Here is an 8377-nt window from a genome sequence, read left to right as displayed (position 1 = left end):
AAAAAACCAACAACAAAGCAAACCAACCCTATTTCCTGTCTTTTGAAGATATATGAAGGGGACCCATAAGGATTATGAAATTGCTGTGATGGGTGAGAACCTTCAGACAGCGGTAGCATCAAAAGTGAGGAGAAATTACCAAATTCATCCAACATCTAACTGGTTGGGGTTAATCAATCCAAACTGGAGATGAGTTGCCTTCAGCAAAGCTGGGGTCTACAAGGTGTTGTGCTAATGAGTATGAGTGAAAGAAGAGCAAATATGATGACTGACAGCAGGAGTATGTATCTAAACATACATCTTTGTGTGTGTGTATATATATATATATATATAAATATCTGGAAACAGCATACAACACTTCAGAGGAATGAAACCACAAATCTAGGGTAAAATTAACAAAGGTGACAGCACAATGCAGAAGCCTATTTCCCAATTTAAAAACAAAACAAAACAATATATTATATCTTACAGTCTACACTGGGAGTCTGAAGCCAGACTCCTGTCGTCACTTTGTCCAGAAGAGGAGACAGAAGAGAAAAAAAAAAGTGGTGAGTCAGGAGGTTTTGAAAAAGAAAACTCAGTATGAAAATTACTCAGCACTGGGGAGGTTGCACCTGGAATCCTGGGGTCAGTTCTGGGCCCCTCAGGACAAGAAGGACGTTGAGGGGTTGGAGTGTGTCCAGAGAAGGGCAACAGAGCTGGGGAAGGGTCTGGAGCCGAAGTCTGCCCAGGAGTGGCAGGGCATGGAGTGATAGGATGAGAGGGAATGGTTTCTAGCTGAAAGAGGGGACATTTAGGTGAGTTGTTAGAAGGAAATTCTTTGGTGTGAGGGTGCTGAGCCCCTGTCCCAGGTTTCCCAGAGAAGCTGTGGCTGCCCCATCCCTGGCAGTGTCTCAGGTCAGGTTGGATGGGGCTTGGAGCAACCTGGGCTGGTGGGAGGTGTCCCTGCCCATGGCAGGGGGTTGGAACTCGATGAGCTTTAGGGTCCCTTCCAACCCAAAAGAGCTTGGGGATCTCCTGATTCTGAAGCTAAGTTTCCCTTGCGTTCTTCTCATTACTCTATACCTGCCTGCCATCACTTTATGGACATCTTCTCCTGAGCCAACCCTCCCAGAATGCCTGGATTTAGTATTATATCACAAAGTGACAGGAGGATCTAGTGATTTGTATCCCCTCTACGTCATTTCCCACAAGGCCTAGAAAAGATCATCATACTTTATGATCGGTGGGTCATTCATCTATATCTGCTTTGAAGCCCCAGGGGACTTTTTGCCAATCACCAAAAGAAACTAAATAAACACAGCCAAACAGTGTCATCTATCTGTGTGGTGAGTAACTATGAGGGATTCCTCTTTAAATAGATGCTTCAGTAAATATAGAAATATCATTTTACAAACTCTGTCTTAAGAGGAGATGTTGGGGGAACTACAAAGGAGGGACACATTGCTGACATCTATACCCCAATGAGTGCAAGTTTTCCATGGCCTCAAGTTGTGCCAGGGAAGGTTTAGATTAGGTTGAAGGTAGAACATAGGAAGTTCCACCTCAACATGAAGAGAAACTTCTTTCCTGTGAGGGTGAGGGAGCCCTGGCCCAGGCTGCCCAGAGAGGTTGTGGAGTCTCCTTCTCTGGAGGCTTCCAAACCCACCTGGATCTGTTCCTGGGTGACCTACATGAGGTGATCCTGCTGTGGCAGGGGGGTTGGACTGGATGGTCTCCAGAGGTCCCTCCCAACCCCTGACATTCAATGATTCTACGGATGTTAGGAAGAAGGGGCTGCCCAGGGCAGTGGTGGTGGTGTCAACATAACTGAAGGTATTTAAGAGTTGTATAGACATAATACTTAAATAAAAGAATTAGTTAAGGTCTTGTCAGTGTTAGGTTAATGGTTGGACTCTATGATCTTGAAGGTCTTTTCCAACCAGTGGAATTCTGTGATTTGTGGTGGCTTTTAGCATCACGTGTGTGCTTTCTGCAATGCACCGTCCTCAAGATTGAGAAATACTTTTCCAAAGCTTCATTCATAAAAATATCCTTTTCATGGAATATTATCATTCTAGTAGGCAAGGCTCTTCATTTCCCAAGGAGGCAACTCTGGGACTATTTCATAGAAGACATTATGAGTTCACGCAATATGCAGGATCATAATGCAATAAACCCCTTCTATACCCTATGTATGTATTTATGTGTGTTATTATCACCCTGCAGCACCAAATCCCTGGTATTGAGGCTGAGTTACTTGGCCCTGCCCATGTCTCCAGGATGCAGGATTCAGCCTCATCCCTGCTCCTGGCTGTGGGTCAAGAGGTGGACAATTCTCCATGCCATGGTTTGCTACCTGTAAGGCAGCAATTGAAATATTAAGGATGTGTTGGCTTGGGAAGCTCAGGGGAGAGGGAAGAAGAAAGGGGATGTAAAGAGTTTCAAACCACCTCCTTAATCACCTACAGGTGGGACAAGTGGCTGGTGACTCCCACTGAAGCTGCCAACATAAGACCATGATGGTTCAGCTGCCCAGCTGAGTTCAACTGGAAGATTTATCTCCCAAATCCCAGGGATGGTGGTATAGAGAGAACAGGTAAACACACAGAAAATTAGGGCACCCAAATCCAGAGGGGGAAGGGAATGGGTCCCTTGGAGCATCTGGGGTTTGCCTGTTGACTGTCATCATCTTTCTATTATTTGTTCTATTTCCCCTCAATCAAGGGCTGGAGCAGCTCTGGAGCCAGGCTGAGAGAGTTGAGGTTGTTCAGCCTGGAGAAGAGAAGGCTCCAGGGAGACCTTAGAGCACCTTCCAGTGCCTGAAGGGGCTCCAGGAAAGCTGGGGAGGGACTTTGGACAAGGGCATGGAGGGACGGGATAAGGGAACAGTTTCAAACTGGGAGAGGGGAGATTGAGGTTGGACATGAGGAAGAAATTCTTTGGTGTGAGGGTGCTGAACCCCTGTCCCAGGTTTCCCAGAGAAGCTGTGGCTGCCCCATCCCTGGCAGTGTCTCAGGTCAGGTTGGATGGGGCTTGGAGCAACCTGGGCTGGTGGGAGGTGTCCCTGCCCACACAGTGAGGTTAGAACTGGATGAGCTTTGAGGTCCCTTCCAACTATAACCATTCTATGATAAATTATCCTGCTTTTGGAGCATTTTCTAATAATTTTCTAATAATGTGTATGTATCCTCTGCATTCCCTCTTAAGCACATGACAATCAGAGCCCAAAATGGTGTCATCTGGAGATAAAATGCTCCCATAGAAATTGAATATAAAGAAGCAGAGGAGAACTTGTCTTGTATTTGAGGACTAGAAATCTAAAGCCTGTTCTTTAAAGCAGAGTGTTGCCCAATGTAACCGCAAGACTCTACACTGAAAATGCCAGCATTGCATCATGGGTGTCTGATCAGTGATTTATTTTTTTCAATGTCAAGCTGTAGGTCAGTATGAGGGACACTGATCCTGACCAATCCACCATAAATGGGGGAATTTTCTTTTTGCAAGAGGCTGATTCCAGGCTGACAAAATCCCCCTTGGCTTCAGTAGGAAATGTCTCTGGACAAGACCATGGAAAGCATAGGTTGAGGACATGTCTGGTGTTTGAAGGAGAGGAACCAGCTCCATGATGCATCTGACCAGGCCACCACAATAAATACAAAAAGTCCTAGCCCATTAAAAAGGAACCCCAAAAGGCCGCACTTATCTGCAACCCAGAAGCTGGTGATTTTCCTCTTGCTTTGCCTGCTATTCTTCCATCCCCTTTACAGCTCTCTCATTCTGCCAAAACAAAACAGAACAGGTTGGGTAGTTTTGTTTGATTTCTCATGAAGGGATTTGGGGTTCCTCCTGCTGGGAAATTGATGTGCTGTGGCCCATGGTAGACAGCTGATCCTGGAGATGGGCACATTTCTCCATTGTGGAGCTTATCTGTGCAGCCCAACTTTCAGGAGCTGTTAAATTCCCCTAAAACCTGAAGCTTCCCACCCAAAGGCAGGGATTAGCTTGATAATGTTTGGACTCAAGTGCTGCTTTTGAAGTGATGGACACCCCACCCTTCCCTGTTTCCCCTGGGCATAGGTGTAGCAGTGTCCTAGGTACCAGATATTCAGCATCCAGGAGGCAGCAGATCCATATGTTGGATGGACCCTGGGGTCTACAGGCAAATCAGAACCAGAAAGTTCTCTCTCCATCTCCAGTTATCTTCATTTCCACTCCAGAGGTTTCAGGAGAAGGAATTGTTAGGTAAGGAACCTGATTACCCATGTCAGCCCTTGGCTCTTGACATAAACTCAGTTATCTGGGCCAGAGCTTGCTGTAGGTGCCTACAAATAGAATATTTGGCAAGTGGCCTTCCTTGACACAAAGAGGATTTGGATTTACACCCCTGAATTAAAATGCAGGAAGAGGGATACCTGCTAAGTGTGCTGACCTTTAAAATGTTCTAGCCAAGCTGCTATGCTTTCTGTTCCCATACAGAAACAAACAAACAAAATATCCCTTCTTGAGAGCTCACACAACAAAAGAAACACCTCAAAACATGTATTTGGGGTGAGGTGGTGTGTTCATGTTGTATATTTTATATTAATATTGAGCCTCCTACTCTGCAAGATCCTGAGGAGCACACAACAGGAAAGGCAGCAGGATCTCAGAGTTGGATTGCTGGAGGAAAAAGCTGATCCCTTCCTCATAACAAAAGGGATTTGCAGGTTTTCTGTTACCTGTGAAGTCAAATATTCCCCATCCTCTCCTCTGCTTCTCCCCTCCAGCATTCCCACATCTCTGCCCCACCAGCAGCTCCCAGGAGGTGTCACCTTCTCCTGCACTGCAATCCTCAGCTCCTGGCTCATCTCTTTACAGACTGCCTGACCTAAATCCCTTCCCATCTCACCCTCCTGGTCATAAATCCCACTGGTGACGTCCGGGTTGAACCTCAGCCCCGTTGGCAACACAGCACTGCCATCACGGGTTCTTTTTGGGGACAGGGGAGTGATGTGGGCTGAGATGGAGATGTGACAGGGATTAACAGCCACACTGCAGCTGCAAGTGACCACCAGAGAGGCCACAAAGGGCAGGCACCACTCCTTACATTATATATATATAATTTTCTTTATGTTATGAGGGAGCCCAATCTAGAGGCTGCCTTCTGTTTGAACCCACCTCTAGACAGAAAACCTTCAATATTTGTGTGGCTAAACCGTTAAAAAAAACCCAAAACACTAATAAAATTTCAGCTAGCAAAGCACAGATGTGAAATCAGGCATGTATGAGACTGCTTTGATAAATTGTCTTTCCCAGGACCAAATGAGTCCCCAGAGCCAGTACCAGTGCCTGCCCAGCCTCCTGATGGACCACTTGGATTGGGATGGACCAGTTCCCAGGGCTTGAGAAAGGAGTGGGTTTTCCTCATCCCCGAGGAATACAGGGAAAGGTCCATCTCACCAGGTTTGTTGGTTTGGGGTTTTTTTTTTCTTGCTGTGAACTCTTTCTGACAGATACAACGTTGCAGCATCCATGAGCACCAGCCCGGAAATGATGCTTTTAGCTGCGTGAGAAGAGCGAGAGCATGGGAGGTCCCATGGCTCCTGGTGACCTGTGCAAGGTTGCTTGGAGAAGAGTTTTCTCTGCAGACCTGAGATCTCAGCTTGAATTTGCTGCAGGAGTGGAAGGAGACCTCAGCTCCAGCCTAAATGGCATGGTAACCCAGACTTGGAGCATTGCTTGAGAGCATAAAAATAGAAGCAGGGCCACAAGCCTATTCCTAATGTGCACAAAAGGATGGGAGGGTGCCAGGAGCCTGCCTGCACTGCCTCTACCCTGCCTGCAGCCTGGCTTGGTCTTTCCCACCTCCCTTGAATGGCTTTTCACTGCTGGTCAAAAAAAAAAAAAAAGAGAGACATACCCCAAAAGAGCAAAAGCGTGCTTGTTATTGACCCTCGCCTCGAAAGTGTCTGAAGAGAGATCAGCTCTGTTTGTTTGTACCTGGTAATGACGTCAGGATAAAGGGGTCTGTTTTGTTTTCTTTCCTCCCACACCACACCCCACCCCCCCCAAGCCTGATTTTTATCCCCTTTGTTGGAAGTGCCTTTGGTGAGTCTCACACCCTGGTGCTGTTAGCAAAACAATTAGGCTAACAGTGCCCTGGCTCCAACTGTCTGTCAAAGGCTGAATTGCAATGCAAATGAACTCGGCTTGAGCTCTTTAAAGGCAGCTGGGTTCAGGAAAGGTCCTCAGAAACCTCCAGCGGAATTGAGGTCTCGGGATGATGAGCGTGAGATGGGTGGGATTTTGCAGATAGGACCCCATGCCTTTCGCACGAGGGATGCGATGCATTATATAAATCTATCATACAAATGTGATAAATCATACAAATACTTTCCAAACTTCAAGGGGGCTGAGAAGAAAAAGGGGGACAGAGTTTTTCGCCGGGCCTGTAGCAACAGGACAAGGGGTGAGCGGGTTAAAGTAAAAGAAAGGTGATTCAGACTAAACAAAAGGAATAAAAGTTTTACACTGAGGGTGGTGAGACCCTGGCCCAGGTTGCCCAGAGAGGTGGGAGATGCCCCATCCCTGGAACCATTCCAGGTGAGGTTGGATGGGGCTCTGAGCAATCCGATCCAGTTGCAGATGTCCCTGCTGACTGCAGGGCTTGGACTGGATGGCCTTGAAAGGTCCCTTCCCACCCAAACCCTTCGATGATTTAAACAGATCTTATTCCTTTTCACAGGTTAGCAGCACCCCTGGTTCATTTTGGGACAGGTCACTCCGGAGGCTGGAGAACAAGATGTTAAACAAAACAAAACAAAAAAAGTGGTCTCAAATTTCCATTTTTCAGGAGGGAGAAGCGACCATTTTAAAAGCAATAGTATTTTCTCACCAGCACAGCAGCAGCAGCCACAGAATTTGATGAGCCATCCCACGGGCAGGTCCTATTTGTGGCCAATAATTATTCGGAGGTGAGTCCATCCCTTTCCTCAGACTCCAGTTTTGTGAAAAAACAAAACTAAACCCAACTGAAATCTTAGGGTCTTCTGGGGGTATTGGTGAACAGTATAAATTTTTGCAAGAAATGCGAGGGTATGTCCAAGACTTGCTTGAGTGTTTCAGTGAAAAAGTGCCTCTGATTAATGAACTTGAATCTGCAATGCACCAGCTGTACAAACAGCGAGCTTCCCGCCTTGTCCAAAGACGACATGATATTAAAGATGAATCTTCAGAGTTTTCAAGCCATTAAAATAAAGCACTGATGGCACCAATTCTTGAGTCTTTTGGACGAGACAGAGTGATCTACCAAGAACAAGTAAAGCGTCGGACTGCAGAAAGAGAGGCTAGAAGAGCTCGTCGTAGACAAGCATGAGAGCAAACTGGGAAGATGGCAGATCACCTCGAAGGCCTTTCCAGCGATGATGAGGAAACTTCAACGGATATTACAAACTTCAACCTAGAGCGAGATCGTATATTGAAAGAATCCAGCAAAGTTTTTGAAGATGTTTTGGAGAGCTTTTACTCAATTGATTGTATTAAAACCCTTAAATTTTTCTTTTCCATGCTAGCAAGTAATACTCTTCCCCTCCTTGATTTTTTCCTCCCATGTTATTTTTCACAAAGCAAGATTTGGAGTGGATTTGGGTGACTCATGAATGAATATTATCAGATATTCTCAGGAATACTTAATAAAACTGCCCCAGAATCTACCCCCTAAACAAATTTAGATCCAAAACAGCGTGACAGATTCCGGGCCTGGTAGCAATCTCCTGGCTTGCAAGGCCAGGCTGTAAAATTCTCCTCCTTTCATCAAAGGCAGGGACCCAGGAGGGACAACCCTGGGAATGTTTTTTGTGTCGTTCCCCCCCCCCCCCCCCCTTGCTCTGTGTTTTATAGCTGGCCAAGCCACTCAGCCTCTTGGTGGCTCAGTTTCCCCATTCCTTGGCAGGGAGAACTCGGACTGGTATATCTGTGGAGCATCCCGGGTGCCAGAAATCATTCCTGATAGTAGGACCCGTCACAAGAATAGCAGTAGTGCTGGGTGCTCATCATTCCTGCCTCTCCTTTTTGGGAGAATTGGAGTATACTCAGCCACTATGAAATATTTTTTCCTTTCCTTTTGACGACAGGTGCTGTCAAAGTGCAAATTATTTTCAGAATGATTGCTTTTTCGTGCGCCCCAAATCATCTAGATGTATTTTTTTTTTCAAATTATTAGGTTTTTTTGGTATCATATAATATAAATTACTGAGTTTGGAATGGACCCTAAACATCCCCAGGTTCCACGCCATGGGTGAATGTATAGAATCATCATAGAATGATGATGGTTTAACACTTCAATATTCGCACTCAGGGGTGCTGGGGGTGCACGGGGGGGGGGGGCAACCCCAGCTAGACCCCTCTCTTCGAGGGG

The sequence above is a fragment of the Heliangelus exortis genome, chromosome W (genome assembly GCF_036169615.1).
Source record: "Heliangelus exortis chromosome W, bHelExo1.hap1, whole genome shotgun sequence".
Lineage (NCBI taxonomy): Eukaryota > Metazoa > Chordata > Aves > Apodiformes > Trochilidae > Heliangelus > Heliangelus exortis.
The sequence above is the reverse complement of the archived record's forward strand: the minus strand, read 5'-3'. Positions refer to the sequence as shown.